The sequence below is a fragment of the Schistocerca cancellata genome, chromosome 2 (genome assembly GCF_023864275.1).
Source record: "Schistocerca cancellata isolate TAMUIC-IGC-003103 chromosome 2, iqSchCanc2.1, whole genome shotgun sequence".
Classification (NCBI taxonomy): domain Eukaryota; kingdom Metazoa; phylum Arthropoda; class Insecta; order Orthoptera; family Acrididae; genus Schistocerca; species Schistocerca cancellata.
Genome location: NC_064627.1, coordinates 1099585694 through 1099602318, shown reverse-complemented (window position 1 = coordinate 1099602318; position 16625 = coordinate 1099585694). Strand labels below are relative to the sequence as shown.

The following is a 16625-nucleotide window of genomic DNA, read 5'->3' as shown; positions in this document are numbered from 1 at the left end:
CTACCATCTGTACCCGAAACCTTCGTAATTGCCTTCATGCGTCGGACCAGAGTGTCAATTGCTCACATCAAATAAGAAATTCATTTGACATTGGCGGCGAGAATTTTGCGCTGACTCAGCCACTGACGTGCGATCAGTTTGCACAAAACGCTAGGGCTCGTCCGGGATTTGAACCCGGGACCTCCAGCACCCTAAGCAGGAATTATACCCCTAGACCAACGAGCCCTGTGGCACGTCGAATGCCAGTTATTCCAGTCCCTCGATGTCTTCCAGGGTGCTCTGGAAGTCTCGTTTAGGCTGGCGGGATGGGGGCGGCGCGAATTCCCGCGGTCGGCGGCCTTTCTGGGCTATTGTTACCTTCATGTAGAGCTGCCCCTGGGCTCGCACTGCCTGCTGCTGAGAAAGTGATTGCTTTTGCTGATATGACTTGCAATAACGACTGCGCGAAACGCCGCTATCTCGTTAGGGGTGCTACGGCAGACACCCTCTCGAGAACCCCGAAGACTTCTTGAGCCCTCGGCTGCGATGGGTTCCAGGCTGACAAAAGAACTGTCGTGTGTGCATTCGCGGACGAGAGAAAGGCTGAGGCAAGTTCGAGTGGACAAGGATGGACTCCTCGGCTCCGTCGTTTCCGTAGTGTAGCGGTTATCACGTCTGCTTCACACGCAGAAGGTCCCCGGTTCGATCCCGGGCGAGAACAGTATTTTCCTGCCTATGTCGTATTGTACTCCAGTGAGCCTCGTCGTGTGTGCATCTGCTGCATGTCCCTTCGTTTTGCAAGTACCACATTTATTGAATTTTTTTGTTACGATGGCAACATCACTACAAGTTGTCTGTGAAGTAAGGTGCACTCAAGCAGTTTCCGTGGTGTAGCGGTTATCACGTCTGCCTAACACGCAGAAGGTCCCCGGTTCGATCCCGGGCGGAAACACTTTTTCATCACTTTAAGCAAGACTTACTAACATGCATCTGCTACCATCTGTACCCGAAACCTTCGTAATTGCCTTCATGCGTCGGACCAGAGTGTCAATTGCTCACATCAAATAAGAAATTCATTTGACATTGGCGGCGAGATTTTTGCGCTGACTCAGCCACTGACGTGCGATCAGTTTGCACAAAACGCTAGGGCTCGTCCGGGATTTGAACCCGGGACCTCCAGCACCCTAAGCAGGAATCATACCCCTAGACCAACGAGCCCTGTGGCACGTCGAATGCCAGTTATTCCAGTCCCTCGATGTCTTCCAGGGTGCTCTGGAAGTCTCGTTTAGGCTGGCGGGATGGGGGCGGCGCGAATTCCCGCGGTCGGCGGCCTTTCTGGGCTATTGTTACCTTCATGTAGAGCTGCCCCTGGGCTCGCACTGCCTGCTGCTGAGAAAGTGATTGCTTTTGCTGATATGACTTGCAATAACGACTGCGCGAAACGCCGCTATCTCGTTAGGGGTGCTACGGCAGACACCCTCTCGAGAACCCCGAAGACTTCTTGAGCCCTCGGCTGCGATGGGTTCCAGGCTGACAAAAGAACTGTCGTGTGTGCATTCGCGGACGAGAGAAAGGCTGAGGCAAGTTCGACTGAACAAGGATGGACTCCTCGGCTCCGTCGTTTCCGTAGTGTAGCGGTTATCACGTCTGCTGCACACGCAGAAGGTCCCCGGTTCGATCCCGGGCGGGAACAGTATTTTCCTGCCTATGTCGTAATGTACTCCAGTGAGCCTCGTCGTGTGTGCATCTGCTGCATGTCCCTTCGGTTTGCAAGTACCACATTTATTGAATTTTTTAGTTACGATGGCAACATCACTACAAGTTGTCTGTGAAGTAAGGTGCACACAAGCAGTTTCCGTGGTGTAGCGGTTATCACGTCTGCCTAACACGCAGAAGGTCCCCGGTTCGATCCCGGGCGGAAACACATTTTCATCACTTTAAGCAAGACTTACTAACATGCATCTGCTACCATCTGTACCCGAAACCTTCGTAATTGCCTTCATGCGTCGGACCACAGTGTCAATTGCTCACATCAAATAAGAAATTCATTTGACATTGGCGGCGAGATTTTTGCGCTGACTCAGCCACTGACGTGCGATCAGTTTGCACAAAACGCTAGGGCTCGTCCGGGATTTGAACCCGGGACCTCCTGCACCCTAAGCAGGAATCATACCCCTAGACCAACGAGCCCTGTGGCACGTCGAATGCCAGTTATTCCAGTCCCTCGATGTCTTCCAGGGTGCTCTGGAAGTCTCGTTTAGGCTGGCGGGATGGGGGCGGCGCGAATTCCCGCGGTCGGCGGCCTTTCTGGGCTATTGTTACCTTCATGTAGAGCTGCCCCTGGGCTCGCACTGCCTGCTGCTGAGAAAGTGATTGCTTTTGCTGATATGACTTGCAATAACGACTGCGCGAAACGCCGCTATCTCGTTAGGGGTGCTACGGCAGACACCCTCTCGAGAACCCCGAAGACTTCTTGAGCCCTCGGCTGCGATGGGTTCCAGGCTGACAAAAGAACTGTCGTGTGTGCATTCGCGGACGAGAGAAAGGCTGAGGCAAGTTCGAGTGAACAAGGATGGACTCCTCGGCTCCGTCGTTTCCGTAGTGTAGCGGTTATCACGTCTGCTTCACACGCAGAAGGTCCCCGGTTCGATCCCGGGCGGGAACAGTATCTTCCTGCCTATGTCGTATTGTACTCCAGTGAGCCTCGTCGTGTGTGCATCTGCTGCATGTCCCTTCGTTTTGCAAGTACCACATTTATTGAATTTTTTTGTTACGATGGCAACATCACTACAAGTTGTCTGTGAAGTAAGGTGCCCTCAAGCAGTTTCCGTGGTGTAGCGGTTATCACGTCTGCCTAACACGCAGAAGGTCCCCGGTTCGATCCCGGGCGGAAACACTTTTTCATCACTTTAAGCAAGACTTACTAACATGCATCTGCTACCATCTGTACCCGAAACCTTCGTAATTGCCTTCATGCGTCGGACCAGAGTGTCAATTGCTCACATCAAATAAGAAATTCATTTGACATTGGCGGCGAGATTTTTGCGCTGACTCAGCCACTGACGTGCGATCAGTTTGCACAAAACGCTAGGGCTCGTCCGGGATTTGAACCCGGGACCTCCAGCACCCTAAGCAGGAATCATACCCCTAGACCAACGAGCCCTGTGGCACGTCGAATGCCAGTTATTCCAGTCCCTCGATGTCTTCCAGGGTGCTCTGGAAGTCTCGTTTAGGCTGGCGGGATGGGGGCGGCGCGAATTCCCGCGGTCGGCGGCCTTTCTGGGCTATTGTTACCTTCATGTAGAGCTGCCCCTGGGCTCGCACTGCCTGCTGCTGAGAAAGTGATTGCTTTTGCTGATATGACTTGCAATAACGACTGCGCGAAACGCCGCTATCTCGTTAGGGGTGCTACGGCAGACACCCTCTCGAGAACCCCGAAGACTTCTTGAGCCCTCGGCTGCGATGGGTTCCAGGCTGACAAAAGAACTGTCGTGTGTGCATTCGCGGACAAGAGAAAGGCTGAGGCAAGTTCGATTGAACAAGGATGGACTCCTCGTCTCCGTCGTTTCCGTAGTGTAGCGGTTATCACGTCTGCTTCACACGCAGAAGGTCCCCGGTTCGATCCCGGGCGGGAACAGTATTTTCCTGCCTATGTCGTATTGTACTCCAGTGAGCCTCGTCGTGTGTGCATCTGCTGCATGTCCCTTCGGTTTGCAAGTACCACATTTATTGAATTTTTTAGTTACGATGGCAACATCACTACAAGTTGTCTGTGAAGTAAGGTGCACACAAGCAGTTTCCGTGGTGTAGCGGTTATCACGTCTGCCTAACACGCAGAAGGTCCCCGGTTCGATCCCGGGCGGAAACACGTTTTCATCACTTTAAGCAAGACTTACTAACATGCATCTGCTACCATCTGTACCCGAAACCTTCGTAATTGCCTTCATGCGTCGGACCAGAGTGTCAATTGCTCACATCAAATAAGAAATTCATTTGACATTGGCGGCGAGCTTTTTGCGCTGACTCAGCCACTGACGTGCGATCAGTTTGCACAAAACGCTAGGGCTCGTCCGGGATTTGAACCCGGGACCTCCAGCACCCTAAGCAGGAATCATACCCCTAGACCAACGAGCCCTGTGGCACGTCGAATGCCAGTTATTCCAGTCCCTCGATGTCTTCCAGGGTGCTCTGGAAGTCTCGTTTAGGCTGGCGGGATGGGGGCGGCGCGAATTCCCGCGGTCGGCGGCGTTTCTGGGCTATTGGTACCTTCATGTAGAGCTGCCCCTGGGCTCGCACTGCCTGCTGCTGAGAAAGTGATTGCTTTTGCTGATATGACTTGCAATAACGACTGCGCGAAACGCCGCTATCTCGTTAGGGGTGCTACGGCAGACACCCTCTCGAGAAGCCCGAAGACTTCTTGAGCCCTCGGCTGCGATGGGTTCCAGGCTGACAAAAGAACTGTCGTGTGTGCATTCGCGGACGAGAGAAAGGCTGAGGCAAGTTCGAGTGAACAAGGATGGACTCCTCGGCTCCGTCGTTTCCGTAGTGTAGCGGTTATCACGTCTGCTTCACACGCAGTAGGTCCCCGGTTCGATCCCGGGCGGGAACAGTATTTTCCTGCCTATGTCGTATTGTACTCCAGTGAGCCTCGTCGTGTGTGCATCTGCTGCATGTCCCTTCGGTTTGTAAGTACCACATTTATTGAATTTTTTAGTTACGATGGCAACATCACCAGAAGTTGTCTGTGAAGTAAAGTGCACTCAAGCAGTTTCCGTGGTGTAGCGGTTATCACGTTTGCCTAACACGCAGAAGGTCCCCGGTTCGATCCCGGGCGGAAACACTTTTTCATCACTTTAAGCAAGACTTACTAACATGCATCTGCTACCATCTGTACCCGAAACCTTCGTAATTGCCTTCATGCGTCGGACCAGAGTGTCAATTGCTCACATCAAATAAGAAATTCATTTGACATTGGCGGCGAGCTTTTTGCGCTGACTCAGCCACTGACGTGCGATCAGTTTGCACAAAACGCTAGTGCTCGTCCGGGATTTGAACCCGGGACCTCCTGCACCCTAAGCAGGAATCATACCCCTAGACCAACGAGCCCTGTGGCACGTCGAATGCCAGTTATTCCAGTCCCTCGATGTCTTCCAGGGTGCTCTGGAAGTCTCGTTTAGGCTGGCGGGATGGAGGCGGCGCGAATTCCCGCGGTAGGCGGCCTTCCTGGGCTGTAGAGCTGCCCCTGGGCTCGCACTGCCTGCTGCTGAGAAAGTGATTGCTTTTGCTGATATGACTTGCAATAACGACTGCGCGAAACGCCGCTATCTCGTTAGGGGTGCTACGGCAGACACCCTCTCGAGAACCCCGAAGACTTCTTGAGCCCTCGGCTGCGATGGGTTCCAGGCTGACAAAAGAACTGTCGTGTGTGCATTCGCGGACGAGAGAATGGCTGAGGCAAGTTCGACTGAACAAGGATGGACTCCTCGGCTCCGTCGTTTCCGTAGTGTAGCGGTTATCACGTCTGCTTCACACGCAGTAGGTCCCCGGTTCGATCCCGGGCGGGAACAGTATTTTCCTGCCTATGTCGTATTGTACTCCAGTGAGCCTCGTCGTGTGTGCATCTGCTGCATGTCCCTTCGGTTTGCAAGTACCACATTTATTGAATTTTTTAGTTACGATGGCAACATCACTACAAGTTGTCTGTGAAGTAAGGTGCACACAAGCAGTTTCCGTGGTGTAGCGGTTATCACGTCTGCCTAACACGCACAAGGTCCCCGGTTCGATCCCGGGCGGAAACACTTTTTCATCACTTTAAGCAAGACTTACTAACATGCATCTGCTACCATCTGTACCCGAAACCTTCGTAATTGCCTTCATGCGTCGGACCAGAGTGTCAATTGCTCACATCAAATAAGAAATTCATTTGACATTGGCGGCGAGCTTTTTGCGCTGACTCAGCCACTGACGTGCGATCAGTTTGCACAAAACGCTAGGGCTCGTACGGGATTTGAACCCGGGACCTCCAGCACCCTAAGCAGGAATCATACCCCTAGACCAACGAGCCCTGTGGCACGTCGAATGCCAGTTATTCCAGTCCCTCGATGTCTTCCAGGGTGCTCTGGAAGTCTCGTTTAGGCTGGCGGGATGGGGGCGGCGCGAATTCCCGCGGTCGGCGGCCTTTCTGGGCTATTGTTACCTTCATGTAGTGCTGCCCCTGGGCTCGCACTGCCTGCTGCTGAGAAAGTGATTGCTTTTGCTGATATGACTTGCAATAACGACTGCGCGAAATGCCGCTATCTCGTTAGGGGTGCTACGGCAGACACCCTCTCGAGAACCCCGAAGACTTCTTGAGCCCTCGGCTGCGATGGGTTCCAGGCTGACAAAAGAACTGTAGTGTGTGCATTCGCGGGCGAGAGAAAGGCTGAGGCAAGTTCGAGTGAACAAGGATGGACTCCTCGGCTCCGTCGTTTCCGTAGTGTAGCTGTTATCACGTCTGCTTCACACGCAGAAGGTCCCCGGTTCGATCCCGGGCGGGAACAGTATTTTCCTGCCTATGTCGTATTGTACTCCAGTGAGCCTCGTCGTGTGTGGATCTGCTGCATGTCCCTTCGTTTTGCAAGTACCACATTTATTGAATTTTTTAGTTACGATGGCAACAACACTACAAGTTGTCTTTGAAGTAAGGTGCACTCAAGCTGTTTCCGTGGTGTAGCGGTTATCACGTCTGCCTAACACGCAGAAGGTCCCCGGTTCGATCCCGGGCGGAAACACTTTTTCATCACTTTAAGCAAGACTTACTAACATGCATCTGCTACCATCTGTACCCGAAACCTTCGTAATTGCCTTCATGCGTCGGACCAGAGTGTCAATTGCTCACATCAAATAAGAAATTCATTTGACATTGGCGGCGAACTTTTTGCGCTGACTCAGCCACTGACGTGCGATCAGTTTGCACAAAACGCTAGGGCTCGTCCGGGATTTGAACCCGGGACCTCCTGCACCCTAAGCAGGAATCATACCCCTAGACCAACGAGCCCGGTGGCACGTCGAATGCCAGTTATTCCAGTCCCTCGATGTCTTCCAGGGTGCTCTGGAAGTCTCGTTTAGGCTGGCGGGATGGGGGCGGCGCGAATTCCCGCGGTCGGCGGCCTTTCTGGGCTATTGTTACCTTCATGTAGAGCTGCCCCTGGGCTCGCACTGCCTGCTGCTGAGAAAGTGATTGCTTTTGCTGATATGACTTGCAATAACGACTGCGCGAAACGCCGCTATCTCGTTAGGGGTGCTACGGCAGACACCCTCTCGAGAAGCCCGAAGACTTCTTGAGCCCTCGGCTGCGATGGGTTCCAGGCTGACAAAAGAACTGTCGTGTGTGCATTCGCGGACGAGAGAAAGGCTGAGGCAAGTTCGACTGAACAAGGATGGACTCCTCGGCTCCGTCGTTTCCGTAGTGTAGCGGTTATCACGTCTGCTTCACACGCAGAAGGTCCCCGGTTCGATCCCTGGCGGGAACAGTATTTTCCTGCCTATGTCGTATTGTACTCCAGTGAGCCTCGTCGTGTGTGCATCTGCTGCATGTCCCTTCATTTTGCAAGTACAACATTTATTGAATTCTTTTGTTACGATGGCAAAATCAGTACGAGTTGTCTGTGAAGTAAGGTGCACTCAAGCAGTTTCCGTGGTGTAGCGGTTATCACGTCTGCTTCACACGCAGAAGGTCCCCGGTTCGATCCCGGGCGGGAACAGTATTTTCCTGCCTATGTCGTATTGTACTCCAGTGAGCCTCGTCGTGTGTGCATCTGCTGCATGTCCCTTCGTTTTGCAAGTACCACATTTATTGAATTTTTTAGTTACGATGGCAACATCACTACAAGTTGTCTGTGAAGTAAGGTGCACACAAGCAGTTTCCGTGGTGTAGCGGTTATCACGTCTGCTTCACACGCAGAAGGTCCCCGGTTCGATCCCGGGCGGGAACAGTATTTTCCTGCCTATGTCGTATTGTACTCCAGTGAGCCTCGTCGTGTGTGCATCTGCTGCATGTCCCTTCGTTTTGCAAGTACCACATTTATTGAATTTTTTAGTTACGATGGCAACATCAGTACAATTGTCTGTGAAGTAAGGTGCACTCAAGCAGTTTCCGTGGTGTAGCTGTTATCACGTCTGCCTAACACGCAGAAGGTACCCGGTTCGATCCCGGGCGGAAACACTTTTTCATCACTTTAAGCAAGACTTACTAACATGCATCTGCTACCATCTGTACCCGAAACCTTCGTAATTGCCTTCATGCGTCGGACCAGAGTGTCAATTGCTCACATCAAATAAGAAATTCATTTGACATTGGCGGCGAGCTTTTTGCGCTGACTCAGCCACTGACGTGCGATCAGTTTGCACAAAACGCTAGGGCTCGTCCGGGATTTGAACCCGGGACCTCCTGCACGCTAAGCAGGAATCATACCCCTAGACCAACGAGCCCTGCGACACGTCGAATGCCAGTTATTCCAGTCCCTCGATGTCTTCCAGGGTGCTCTGGAAGTCTCGTTTAGGCTGGCGGGATGGGGGCGGCGCGAATTCCCGCGGTCGGCGGCCTTCCTGGGCTATTGGTACCTTCATGTAGAGCTGCCCCTGTGCTCGCACTGCCTGCTGCTGAGAAAGTGATTGCTTTTGCTGATATGACTTGCAATAACGACTGCGCGAAACGCCGCTATCTCGTTAGGGGTGCTACGGCAGACACCCTCTCGAGAATCCCGAAGACTTCTTGAGCCCTCGGCTGCGATGGGTTCCAGGCCGAGAAAAGAACTGTCGTGTGTGCATTCGCGGATGAGAGAAAGGCTGAGGCAAGTTCGAGTGAACAAGGATGGACTCCTCGGCTCCGTCGTTTCCGTAGTGTAGCGGTTATCACGTCTGCTTCACACGCAGAAGGTCCCCGGTTCGATCCCGGGCGGGAACAGTATTTTCCTGCCTATGTCGTATTGTACTCCAGTGAGCCTCGTCGTGTGTGCATCTGCTGCATGTCCCTTCGTTTTGCAAGTACCACATTTATTGAATTTTTTAGTTACGATGGCAACATCACTACAAGTTGTCTGTGAAGTAAGGGGCACTCAAGCAGTTTCTGTGGTGTAGCGGTTATCACGTCTGCCTAACACGCAGAAGGTCCCCGGTTCGATCCCGGGCGGAAACACTTCTTCATCACTTTAAGCAAGACTTACTAACATGCATCTGCTACCATCTGTACCCGAAATCTCCGTAATTGCCTTCATGCGTCGGACCATAGTGTCAATTGCTCACATCAAATAAGAAATTCATTTGACATTGGCGGCGAGCTTTTTGCGCTGACTCAGCCACTGACGTGCGATCAGTTTGCACAAAACGCTAGGGCTCGTCCGGGATTTGAACCCGGGACCTCCTGCACCCTAAGCAGGAATCATACCCCTAGACCAACGAGCCCTGTGGCACGTCGAATGCCAGTTATTCCAGTCCCTCGATGTCTTCCAGGGTGCTCTGGAAGTCTCGTTTAGGCTGGCGGGATGGGGGCGGCGCGAATTCCAGCGGTCGGCGGCCTTCCTGGGCTATTGGTACCTTCATGTAGAGCTGCCCCTGGGCTCGCACTGCCTGCTGCTGACAAAGTGATTGCTTTTGCTGATATGACTTGAAATAACGACTACGTGAAACGCCGCTATCTCGTTAGGGATGCTACGGCAGACACCCTTCGAGAACCCCGAAGACTTCTTGAGCCCTCGGCTGCGATGGGTTCCAGGCTGACAAAAGAACTGTCGTGTGTGCATTCGCGGACGAGAGATAGGCTGAGGCAAGTTCGACTGAACAAGGATGGACTCCTCGGCTCCGTCGTTTCCGTAGTGTAGCGGTTATCACGTCTGCTTCACACGCAGAAGGTCCCCGGTTCGATCCCGGGCGGGAACAGTATTTTCCTGCCTATGTCGTATTGTACTCCAGTGAACCTCGTCGTGTGTGCATCTGCTGCATGTCCCTTCGGTTTGCAAGTACCACATTTATTGAATTTTTTAGTTACGATGGCAACATCACTACAAGTTTTCTGTGAAGTAAGGTGCACTCAAGCAGTTTCCGTGGTGTAGCGGTTATCACGTCTGCCTAACACGCAGAAGGTCCCCGGTTCGATCCTGGGCGGAAACACTTTTTCATCACTTTAAGCAAGACTTACTAACATGCATCTGCTACCATCTGTACCCGAAACCTTCGTAATTGCCTTCATGCGTCGGCCCAGACTGTCAATTGCTCACATCAAATAAGAAATTCATTTGACATTGGCGGCGAGCTTTTTGCGCTGACTCAGCCACTGACGTGCGATCAGTTTGCACAAAACGCTAGGGCTCGTCCGGGATTTGAACCCGGGACCTCCTGCACCCTAAGCAGGAATCATACCCCTAGACCAACGAGCCCTGTGGCACGTCGAATGCCAGTTATTCCAGTCCCTCGATGTCTTCCAGGGTGCTCTGGAAGTCTCGTTTAGGCTGGCGGGATGGGGGGGCGCGAATTCCCGCGGTCGGCGGCCTTCCTGGGCTATTGTTACCTTCATGTAGTGCTGCCCCTGGGCTCGCACTGCCTGCTGCTGAGAAAGTGATTGCTTTTGCTGATATGACTTGCAATAACGACTGCGCAAAACACCGCTATCTCGTTAGGGGTGCTACGGCAGACACCCTCTCGAGAACCCCGAAGACTTCTTGAGCCCTCGGCTGCGATGGGTTCCAGGCTGACAAAAGAACTGTCGTGTGTGCATTCGCGGACGAGAGAAAGGCTGAGGCAAGTTCGAGTGAACAAGGATGGACTCCTCGGCTCCGTCGTTTCCGTAGTGTAGCGGTTATCACGTCTGCTTCACACGCAGAAGGTCCCCGGTTCGATCCCGGGCGGGAACAGTATTTTTTTGCCTATGTCGTATTGTACTCCAGTGAGCCTCGTCGTGTGTGCATCTGCTGCATGTCCCTTCGTTTTGCAAGTACCACATTTATTGAATTTTTTAGTTACGATGGCAACATCACTACAAGTTGTCTGTGAAGTAAGGTGCACTCAAGCAGTTTCCGTGGTGTAGCGGTTATCACGTCTGCCTAACACGCAGAAGGTCCCCGGTTCGATCCCGGGCGGAAACACTTTTTCATCACTTTAAGCAAGACTTACTAACATGCATCTGCTACCATCTGTACCACATTTATTGAATTTTTTAGTTACGATGGCAACATCACTACAAGTTGTCTATGAAGTAATGTGCACTCAAGCAGTTTCCGTGGTGTAGCGGTTATCACGTCTGCCTAACACGCAGAAGGTCCGCGGTTCGATCCCGGGCGGAAACACTTTTTCATCACTTTAAGCAAGACTTACTAACATGCATCTGCTACCATCTGTACCGGAAACCTTCGTAATTGCCTTCATGCGTCGGACCAGAGTGTCAATTCCTCACATCAAATAAGAAATTCATTTGACATTGGCGGCGAGCTTTTTGCGCTGACTCAGCCACTGACGTGCGATCAGTTTGCACAAAACGCTAGGGCTCGTCCGGGATTTGAACCCGGGACCTCCTGCACCCTAAGCAGGAATCATACCCCTAGACCAACGAGTACTGTGGCACGTCGAATGCCAGTTATTCCAGTCCCTCGATGTCTTCCAGGGTGCTCTGGAAGTCTCGTTTAGGCTGGCGGGATGGGGGCGGCGCGAATTCCCGCGGTCGGCGGCCTTCCTGGGCTATTGGTACCTTCATGTAGAGCTGCCCCTGGGCTCGCACTGCCTGCTGCTGAGAAAGTGATTGCTTTTGCTGATATGACTTGCAATAACGACTGCGCGAAACGCCGCTATCTCGTTAGGGGTGCTACGGCAGACACCCTCTCGAGAACCCCGAAGACTTCTTGAGCCCTCGTCTGCGATGGGTTCCAGGCTGACAAAAGAACTGTCGTGTGTGCATTCGCGGACGAGAGAAAGGCTGAGGCAAGTTCGACTGAACAAGGATGGACTCCTCGGCTCCGTCGTTTCCGTAGTGTAGCGGTTATCACGTCTGCTTCACACGCAGAAGGTCCCCGGTTCTATCCCGGGCGGGAACAGTATTTTCCTGCCTATGTCGTATTGTACTCCAGTGAGCCTCGTCGTGTGTGCATCTGCTGCATGTCCCTTCGTTTTGCAAGTACCACATTTATTGAATTTTTTAGTTACGATGGCAACATCACTACAAGTTGTCTGTGAAGTAAGGTGCACTCAAGCAGTTTCCGTGGTGTAGCGGTTATCACGTCTGCCTAACACGCAGAAGGTACCCGGTTCGATCCCGGGCGGAAACACTTTTTCATCACTTTAAGCAAGACTTACTAACATGCATCTGCTACCATCTGTACCCGAAACCTTCGTAATTGCCTTCATGGGTCGGACCAGAGTGTCAATTGCTCACATCAAATAAGAAATTCATTTGACATTGGCGGCGAGCTTTTTGCGCTGACTCAGCCACTGACGTGCGATCAGTTTGCACAAAACGCTAGGGCTCGTCCGGGATTTGAACCCGGGACCTCCCGCACCCTAAGCAGGAATCATACCCCAAGACCAAAGAGCCCTGTGGCACGTCGAATGCCACTTATTCCAGTCCCTCTATGTCTTCCAGGGTGCTCTGGAAGTCTCGTTTAGGCTGGCGGGATGCGGGCGGCGCGAATTCCCGCGGTCGGCGGCCTTCCTGGGCTATTGGTACCTTCATGTTGAGCTGCCCCTGGGCTCGCACTGCCTGCTGCTGAGAAAGTGATTGCTTTTGCTGATATGACTTGCAATAACGACTGCGCGAAACGCCGCTATCTCGTTAGGGGTGCTACGGCAGACACCCTCTCGAGAATCCCGAAGACTTCTTGAGCCCTCGGCTGCGATGGGTTCCAGGCTGACAAAAGAACTGTCGTGTGTGCATTCGCGGATGAGAGAAAGGCTGAGGCAAGTTCGAGTGAACAAGGATGGACTCCTCGGCTCCGTCGTTTCCGTAGTGTAGCGGTTATCACGTCTGCTTCACACGCAGAAGGTCCTCGGTTCGATCCCGGGCGGGAACAGTATTTTCCTGCCTATGTCGTATTGTACTCCAGTGAGCCTTGTCGTGTGTGCATCTGCTGCATGTCCCTTCGTTTTGCAAGTACCACATTTATTGAATTTTTTAGTTACGATGGCAACATCACTACAAGTTGTCTGTGAAGTAAGGTGCACTCAAGCAGTTTCCGTGGTGTAGCGGTTATCACGTCTGCCTAACACGCAGAAGGTCCCCGGTTCGATCCCGGGCGGAAACACTTTTTCATCACTTTAAGCAAGACTTACTAACATGCATCTGCTACCATCTGTACCCGAAACCTTCGTAATAGCCTTCATGCGTCGGACCAGAGTGTCAATTGCTCACATCAAATAAGAAATTCATTTGACATTGGCGGCGAGCTTTTTGCGCTGACTCAGCCACTGACGTGTGATCAGTTTGCACAAAACGCTAGGGCTCGTCCGGGATTTGAACCCGGGACCTCCTGCACCCTAAGCAGGAATCATACCCCTAGACCAACGAGCCCTGTGGCACGTCGAATGCCAGTTATTCCAGTCCCTCGATGTCTTCCAGGGTGCTCTGGAAGTCTCGTTTAGGCTGGCGGGATGGGGGCGGCGCGAATTCCCGCGGTCGGCGGCCTTCCTGGGCTATTGGTACCTTCATGTAGAGCTGCCCCTGGGCTCGCACTGGCTGCTGCTGAGAAAGTGATTGCTTTTGCTGATATGACTTGCAATAACGACTGCGCGAAACGCCGCTATCTTGTTAGGGGTGCTACGGCAGACACCCTCTCGAGAACCCCGAAGACTTCTTGAGCCCTCGGCTGCGATGGGTTCCAGGCTGACAAAAGAACTGTCGTGTGTGCATTCGCGGACGAGAGAAAGGCTGAAGCAAGTTCGAGTGAACAAGGATGGACTCCTCGGCTCCGTCGTTTCCGTAGTGTAGCGGTTATCACGTCTGCTTCACACGCAGAAGGTCCCCGGTTCGATCCCGGGCGGGAACAGTATTTTCCTGCCTATGTCGTATTGTACTCCAGTGAGCCTCGTCGTGTGTGCATCTGCTGCATGTCCCTTCGTTTTGCAAGTACCACATTTATTGAATTCTTTAGTTACGATGGCAACATCACTACAAGTTGTCTGTGAAGTAAGGTGCACTCAAGCAGTTTCCGTGGTGTAGCGGTTATCACGTCTGCCTAACACGCAGAAGGTCCCCGGTTCGATCCTGGTCGGAAACACTTTTTCATCACTTTAAGCAAGACTTACTAACATGCATCTGCTACCATCTGTACCACATTTATTGAATTTTTTAGTTACGATGGCAACATCACTACAAGTTGTCTGTGAAGTAAGGTGCACTCAAGCAGTTTCCGTGGTGTAGCGGTTATCACGTCTGCCTAACACGCAGAAGGTCCCCGGTTCGATCCCGGGCGGAAACACTTTTTCATCACTTTAAGCAAGACTTACTAACATGCATCTGCTACCATCTGTACCCGAAACCTTCGTAATTGCCTTCATGCGTCGGACCAGAGTGTCAATTCCTCACATCAAATAAGAAATTCATTTGACATTGGCGGCGAGCTTTTTGCGCTGACTCAGCCACTGACGTGCGATCAGTTTGCACAAAACGCTAGGGCTCGTCCGGGATTTGAACCCGTGACCTCCTGCACCCTAAGCAGAAATCATACCCCTAGACCAACGAGCCCTGTGGCACGTCGCATGCCAGTTATTCCAGTCCCTCGATGTCTTCCAGGGTGCTCTGGAAGTCTCGTTTAGGCTGGCGGGATGGGGGCGGCGCGAATTCCCGCGGTCGGCGGCCTTCCTGGGCTATTGGTACCTTCATGTAGAGCTGCCCCTGGGCTCGCACTGCCTGCTGCTGAGAAAGTGATTGCTTTTGCTGATATGACTTGCAATAACGACTGCGCGAAACGCCGCTATCTCGTTAGGGGTGCTACGGCAGACACCCTCTCGAGAATCCCGAAGACTTCTTGAGCCCTCGGCTGCGATGGGTTCCAGGCTGAGAAAAGAACTGTCGTGTGTGCATTCGCGGATGAGAGAAAGGCTGAGGCAACTTCGAGTGAACAAGGATGGACTCCTCGGCTCCGTCGTTTCCGTAGTGTAGCGGTTATCACGTCTGCTTCACACGCAGAAGGTCCCCGGTTCGATCCCGGGCGGGAACACTATTTTCCTGCCTATGTCGTATTGTACTCCAGTGAGCCTCGTCGTGTGTGCATCTGCTGCATGTCCCTTCGTTTTGCAAGTACCACATTTATTGAATTTTTTAGTTACGATGGCAACATCAGTACAATTGTCTGTGAAGTAAGGTGCACTCAAGCAGTTTCCGTGGTGTAGCTGTTATCACGTCTGCCTAACACGCAGAAGGTACCCGGTTCGATCCCGGGCGGAAACACTTTTTCATCACTTTAAGCAAGACTTACTAACATGCATCTGCTACCATCTGTACCCGAAACCTTCGTAATTGCCTTCATGCGTCGGACCAGAGTGTCAATTGCTCACATCAAATAAGAAATTCATTTGACATTGGCGGCGAGCTTTTTGCGCTGACTCAGCCACTGACGTGCGATCAGTTTGCACAAAACGCTAGGGCTCGTCCGGGATTTGAACCCGGGACCTCCTGCACGCTAAGCAGGAATCATACCCCTAGACCAACGAGCCCTGTGACACGTCGAATGCCAGTTATTCCAGTCCCTCGATGTCTTCCAGGGTGCTCTGGAAGTCTCGTTTAGGCTGGCGGGATGGGGGCGGCGCGAATTCCCGCGGTCGGCGGCCTTCCTGGGCTATTGGTACCTTCATGTAGAGCTGCCCCTGGGCTCGCACTGCCTGCTGCTGAGAAAGTGATTGCTTTTGCTGATATGACTTGCAATAACGACTGCGCGAAACGCCGCTATCTCGTTAGGGGTGCTACGGCAGACACCCTCTCGAGAATCCCGAAGACTTCTTGAGCCCTCGGCTGCGATGGGTTCCAGGCTGAGAAAAGAACTGTCGTGTGTGCATTCGCGGATGAGAGAAAGGCTGAGGCAAATTCGAGTGAACAAGGATGGACTCCTCGGCTCCGTCGTTTCCGTAGTGTAGCGGTTATCACGTCTGCTTCACACGCAGAAGGTCCCCGGTTCGATCCCGGGCGGGAACACTATTTTCCTGCCTATGTCGTATTGTACTCCAGTGAGCCTCGTCGTGTGTGCATCTGCTGCATGTCCCTTCGTTTTGCAAGTACCACATTTATTGAATTTTTTAGTTACGATGGCAACATCAGTACAATTGTCTGTGAAGTAAGGTGCACTCAAGCAGTTTCCGTGGTGTAGCTGTTATCACGTCTGCCTAACACGCAGAAGGTACCCGGTTCGATCCCGGGCGGAAACACTTTTTCATCACTTTAAGCAAGACTTACTAACATGCATCTGCTACCATCTGTACCCGAAACCTTCGTAATTGCCTTCATGCGTCGGACCAGAGTGTCAATTGCTCACATCAAATAAGAAATTCATTTGACATTGGCGGCGAGCTTTTTGCGCTGACTCAGCCACTGACGTGCGATCAGTTTGCACAAAACGCTAGGGCTCGTCCGGGATTTGAACCCGGGACCTCCTGCACGCTAAGCAGGAATCATACCCCTAGACCAACGAGCCCTG

The 16625-nt window shown here is 52.4% G+C and overlaps 52 non-coding genes across 52 annotated transcripts; 36 read left to right on the top strand and 16 right to left on the bottom strand.

Annotated features, from left to right (window-relative positions):
• Nucleotides 1-153: 153 nt before the first annotated feature.
• On the bottom strand, nucleotides 154-225 carry Trnap-agg (transfer RNA proline (anticodon AGG)). Its single transcript has one exon. It is a non-coding gene; the product is annotated as a tRNA-Pro (tRNA).
• A 402-nt stretch (nucleotides 226-627) lies between these two features.
• Trnav-cac (transfer RNA valine (anticodon CAC)) lies at nucleotides 628-700 on the top strand. The gene has a single exon. It is a non-coding gene; the product is annotated as a tRNA-Val (tRNA).
• Nucleotides 701-858: 158 nt separating this feature from the next.
• Trnav-aac (transfer RNA valine (anticodon AAC)) lies at nucleotides 859-931 on the top strand. Its single transcript has one exon. It is a non-coding gene; the product is annotated as a tRNA-Val (tRNA).
• A 194-nt stretch (nucleotides 932-1125) lies between these two features.
• Trnap-agg (transfer RNA proline (anticodon AGG)) lies at nucleotides 1126-1197 on the bottom strand. The gene has a single exon. It is a non-coding gene; the product is annotated as a tRNA-Pro (tRNA).
• Nucleotides 1198-1599: 402 nt separating this feature from the next.
• Nucleotides 1600-1672, top strand: Trnav-cac (transfer RNA valine (anticodon CAC)). Its single transcript has one exon. It is a non-coding gene; the product is annotated as a tRNA-Val (tRNA).
• A 158-nt stretch (nucleotides 1673-1830) lies between these two features.
• Nucleotides 1831-1903, top strand: Trnav-aac (transfer RNA valine (anticodon AAC)). Its single transcript has one exon. It is a non-coding gene; the product is annotated as a tRNA-Val (tRNA).
• A 194-nt stretch (nucleotides 1904-2097) lies between these two features.
• On the bottom strand, nucleotides 2098-2169 carry Trnap-agg (transfer RNA proline (anticodon AGG)). Its single transcript has one exon. It is a non-coding gene; the product is annotated as a tRNA-Pro (tRNA).
• Nucleotides 2170-2571: 402 nt separating this feature from the next.
• Nucleotides 2572-2644, top strand: Trnav-cac (transfer RNA valine (anticodon CAC)). The gene has a single exon. It is a non-coding gene; the product is annotated as a tRNA-Val (tRNA).
• Nucleotides 2645-2802: 158 nt separating this feature from the next.
• On the top strand, nucleotides 2803-2875 carry Trnav-aac (transfer RNA valine (anticodon AAC)). Its single transcript has one exon. It is a non-coding gene; the product is annotated as a tRNA-Val (tRNA).
• Nucleotides 2876-3069: 194 nt separating this feature from the next.
• Trnap-agg (transfer RNA proline (anticodon AGG)) lies at nucleotides 3070-3141 on the bottom strand. Its single transcript has one exon. It is a non-coding gene; the product is annotated as a tRNA-Pro (tRNA).
• A 402-nt stretch (nucleotides 3142-3543) lies between these two features.
• Trnav-cac (transfer RNA valine (anticodon CAC)) lies at nucleotides 3544-3616 on the top strand. The gene has a single exon. It is a non-coding gene; the product is annotated as a tRNA-Val (tRNA).
• Nucleotides 3617-3774: 158 nt separating this feature from the next.
• On the top strand, nucleotides 3775-3847 carry Trnav-aac (transfer RNA valine (anticodon AAC)). Its single transcript has one exon. It is a non-coding gene; the product is annotated as a tRNA-Val (tRNA).
• A 194-nt stretch (nucleotides 3848-4041) lies between these two features.
• Trnap-agg (transfer RNA proline (anticodon AGG)) lies at nucleotides 4042-4113 on the bottom strand. Its single transcript has one exon. It is a non-coding gene; the product is annotated as a tRNA-Pro (tRNA).
• A 402-nt stretch (nucleotides 4114-4515) lies between these two features.
• Trnav-cac (transfer RNA valine (anticodon CAC)) lies at nucleotides 4516-4588 on the top strand. The gene has a single exon. It is a non-coding gene; the product is annotated as a tRNA-Val (tRNA).
• Nucleotides 4589-4746: 158 nt separating this feature from the next.
• Trnav-aac (transfer RNA valine (anticodon AAC)) lies at nucleotides 4747-4819 on the top strand. The gene has a single exon. It is a non-coding gene; the product is annotated as a tRNA-Val (tRNA).
• Nucleotides 4820-5012: 193 nt separating this feature from the next.
• Nucleotides 5013-5085, bottom strand: Trnap-agg (transfer RNA proline (anticodon AGG)). Its single transcript has one exon. It is a non-coding gene; the product is annotated as a tRNA-Pro (tRNA).
• A 388-nt stretch (nucleotides 5086-5473) lies between these two features.
• Trnav-cac (transfer RNA valine (anticodon CAC)) lies at nucleotides 5474-5546 on the top strand. Its single transcript has one exon. It is a non-coding gene; the product is annotated as a tRNA-Val (tRNA).
• Nucleotides 5547-5704: 158 nt separating this feature from the next.
• On the top strand, nucleotides 5705-5777 carry Trnav-aac (transfer RNA valine (anticodon AAC)). The gene has a single exon. It is a non-coding gene; the product is annotated as a tRNA-Val (tRNA).
• A 194-nt stretch (nucleotides 5778-5971) lies between these two features.
• Nucleotides 5972-6043, bottom strand: Trnap-agg (transfer RNA proline (anticodon AGG)). The gene has a single exon. It is a non-coding gene; the product is annotated as a tRNA-Pro (tRNA).
• Nucleotides 6044-6445: 402 nt separating this feature from the next.
• On the top strand, nucleotides 6446-6518 carry Trnav-cac (transfer RNA valine (anticodon CAC)). The gene has a single exon. It is a non-coding gene; the product is annotated as a tRNA-Val (tRNA).
• Nucleotides 6519-6676: 158 nt separating this feature from the next.
• On the top strand, nucleotides 6677-6749 carry Trnav-aac (transfer RNA valine (anticodon AAC)). Its single transcript has one exon. It is a non-coding gene; the product is annotated as a tRNA-Val (tRNA).
• A 194-nt stretch (nucleotides 6750-6943) lies between these two features.
• Nucleotides 6944-7015, bottom strand: Trnap-agg (transfer RNA proline (anticodon AGG)). The gene has a single exon. It is a non-coding gene; the product is annotated as a tRNA-Pro (tRNA).
• A 402-nt stretch (nucleotides 7016-7417) lies between these two features.
• On the top strand, nucleotides 7418-7490 carry Trnav-cac (transfer RNA valine (anticodon CAC)). Its single transcript has one exon. It is a non-coding gene; the product is annotated as a tRNA-Val (tRNA).
• Nucleotides 7491-7648: 158 nt separating this feature from the next.
• Nucleotides 7649-7721, top strand: Trnav-cac (transfer RNA valine (anticodon CAC)). The gene has a single exon. It is a non-coding gene; the product is annotated as a tRNA-Val (tRNA).
• A 158-nt stretch (nucleotides 7722-7879) lies between these two features.
• Nucleotides 7880-7952, top strand: Trnav-cac (transfer RNA valine (anticodon CAC)). Its single transcript has one exon. It is a non-coding gene; the product is annotated as a tRNA-Val (tRNA).
• A 157-nt stretch (nucleotides 7953-8109) lies between these two features.
• On the top strand, nucleotides 8110-8182 carry Trnav-aac (transfer RNA valine (anticodon AAC)). Its single transcript has one exon. It is a non-coding gene; the product is annotated as a tRNA-Val (tRNA).
• Nucleotides 8183-8376: 194 nt separating this feature from the next.
• Trnaa-agc (transfer RNA alanine (anticodon AGC)) lies at nucleotides 8377-8448 on the bottom strand. The gene has a single exon. It is a non-coding gene; the product is annotated as a tRNA-Ala (tRNA).
• Nucleotides 8449-8850: 402 nt separating this feature from the next.
• Nucleotides 8851-8923, top strand: Trnav-cac (transfer RNA valine (anticodon CAC)). Its single transcript has one exon. It is a non-coding gene; the product is annotated as a tRNA-Val (tRNA).
• A 158-nt stretch (nucleotides 8924-9081) lies between these two features.
• Nucleotides 9082-9154, top strand: Trnav-aac (transfer RNA valine (anticodon AAC)). The gene has a single exon. It is a non-coding gene; the product is annotated as a tRNA-Val (tRNA).
• A 194-nt stretch (nucleotides 9155-9348) lies between these two features.
• On the bottom strand, nucleotides 9349-9420 carry Trnap-agg (transfer RNA proline (anticodon AGG)). The gene has a single exon. It is a non-coding gene; the product is annotated as a tRNA-Pro (tRNA).
• Nucleotides 9421-9821: 401 nt separating this feature from the next.
• Nucleotides 9822-9894, top strand: Trnav-cac (transfer RNA valine (anticodon CAC)). Its single transcript has one exon. It is a non-coding gene; the product is annotated as a tRNA-Val (tRNA).
• Nucleotides 9895-10052: 158 nt separating this feature from the next.
• Nucleotides 10053-10125, top strand: Trnav-aac (transfer RNA valine (anticodon AAC)). Its single transcript has one exon. It is a non-coding gene; the product is annotated as a tRNA-Val (tRNA).
• Nucleotides 10126-10319: 194 nt separating this feature from the next.
• Trnap-agg (transfer RNA proline (anticodon AGG)) lies at nucleotides 10320-10391 on the bottom strand. Its single transcript has one exon. It is a non-coding gene; the product is annotated as a tRNA-Pro (tRNA).
• Nucleotides 10392-10792: 401 nt separating this feature from the next.
• On the top strand, nucleotides 10793-10865 carry Trnav-cac (transfer RNA valine (anticodon CAC)). Its single transcript has one exon. It is a non-coding gene; the product is annotated as a tRNA-Val (tRNA).
• Nucleotides 10866-11023: 158 nt separating this feature from the next.
• Trnav-aac (transfer RNA valine (anticodon AAC)) lies at nucleotides 11024-11096 on the top strand. Its single transcript has one exon. It is a non-coding gene; the product is annotated as a tRNA-Val (tRNA).
• Nucleotides 11097-11224: 128 nt separating this feature from the next.
• On the top strand, nucleotides 11225-11297 carry Trnav-aac (transfer RNA valine (anticodon AAC)). The gene has a single exon. It is a non-coding gene; the product is annotated as a tRNA-Val (tRNA).
• Nucleotides 11298-11488: 191 nt separating this feature from the next.
• Trnap-agg (transfer RNA proline (anticodon AGG)) lies at nucleotides 11489-11563 on the bottom strand. Its single transcript has one exon. It is a non-coding gene; the product is annotated as a tRNA-Pro (tRNA).
• Nucleotides 11564-11965: 402 nt separating this feature from the next.
• On the top strand, nucleotides 11966-12038 carry Trnav-cac (transfer RNA valine (anticodon CAC)). The gene has a single exon. It is a non-coding gene; the product is annotated as a tRNA-Val (tRNA).
• A 158-nt stretch (nucleotides 12039-12196) lies between these two features.
• Nucleotides 12197-12269, top strand: Trnav-aac (transfer RNA valine (anticodon AAC)). Its single transcript has one exon. It is a non-coding gene; the product is annotated as a tRNA-Val (tRNA).
• A 668-nt stretch (nucleotides 12270-12937) lies between these two features.
• Nucleotides 12938-13010, top strand: Trnav-cac (transfer RNA valine (anticodon CAC)). The gene has a single exon. It is a non-coding gene; the product is annotated as a tRNA-Val (tRNA).
• A 158-nt stretch (nucleotides 13011-13168) lies between these two features.
• Trnav-aac (transfer RNA valine (anticodon AAC)) lies at nucleotides 13169-13241 on the top strand. The gene has a single exon. It is a non-coding gene; the product is annotated as a tRNA-Val (tRNA).
• A 194-nt stretch (nucleotides 13242-13435) lies between these two features.
• Trnap-agg (transfer RNA proline (anticodon AGG)) lies at nucleotides 13436-13507 on the bottom strand. The gene has a single exon. It is a non-coding gene; the product is annotated as a tRNA-Pro (tRNA).
• Nucleotides 13508-13909: 402 nt separating this feature from the next.
• Nucleotides 13910-13982, top strand: Trnav-cac (transfer RNA valine (anticodon CAC)). Its single transcript has one exon. It is a non-coding gene; the product is annotated as a tRNA-Val (tRNA).
• Nucleotides 13983-14140: 158 nt separating this feature from the next.
• Nucleotides 14141-14213, top strand: Trnav-aac (transfer RNA valine (anticodon AAC)). The gene has a single exon. It is a non-coding gene; the product is annotated as a tRNA-Val (tRNA).
• Nucleotides 14214-14341: 128 nt separating this feature from the next.
• Nucleotides 14342-14414, top strand: Trnav-aac (transfer RNA valine (anticodon AAC)). Its single transcript has one exon. It is a non-coding gene; the product is annotated as a tRNA-Val (tRNA).
• Nucleotides 14415-14608: 194 nt separating this feature from the next.
• On the bottom strand, nucleotides 14609-14680 carry Trnap-agg (transfer RNA proline (anticodon AGG)). The gene has a single exon. It is a non-coding gene; the product is annotated as a tRNA-Pro (tRNA).
• Nucleotides 14681-15082: 402 nt separating this feature from the next.
• On the top strand, nucleotides 15083-15155 carry Trnav-cac (transfer RNA valine (anticodon CAC)). The gene has a single exon. It is a non-coding gene; the product is annotated as a tRNA-Val (tRNA).
• A 157-nt stretch (nucleotides 15156-15312) lies between these two features.
• Nucleotides 15313-15385, top strand: Trnav-aac (transfer RNA valine (anticodon AAC)). Its single transcript has one exon. It is a non-coding gene; the product is annotated as a tRNA-Val (tRNA).
• Nucleotides 15386-15579: 194 nt separating this feature from the next.
• On the bottom strand, nucleotides 15580-15651 carry Trnaa-agc (transfer RNA alanine (anticodon AGC)). The gene has a single exon. It is a non-coding gene; the product is annotated as a tRNA-Ala (tRNA).
• Nucleotides 15652-16053: 402 nt separating this feature from the next.
• Trnav-cac (transfer RNA valine (anticodon CAC)) lies at nucleotides 16054-16126 on the top strand. Its single transcript has one exon. It is a non-coding gene; the product is annotated as a tRNA-Val (tRNA).
• Nucleotides 16127-16283: 157 nt separating this feature from the next.
• Trnav-aac (transfer RNA valine (anticodon AAC)) lies at nucleotides 16284-16356 on the top strand. The gene has a single exon. It is a non-coding gene; the product is annotated as a tRNA-Val (tRNA).
• Nucleotides 16357-16550: 194 nt separating this feature from the next.
• Nucleotides 16551-16622, bottom strand: Trnaa-agc (transfer RNA alanine (anticodon AGC)). Its single transcript has one exon. It is a non-coding gene; the product is annotated as a tRNA-Ala (tRNA).
• Between the last annotated feature and the right edge of the window lie 3 nt (nucleotides 16623-16625).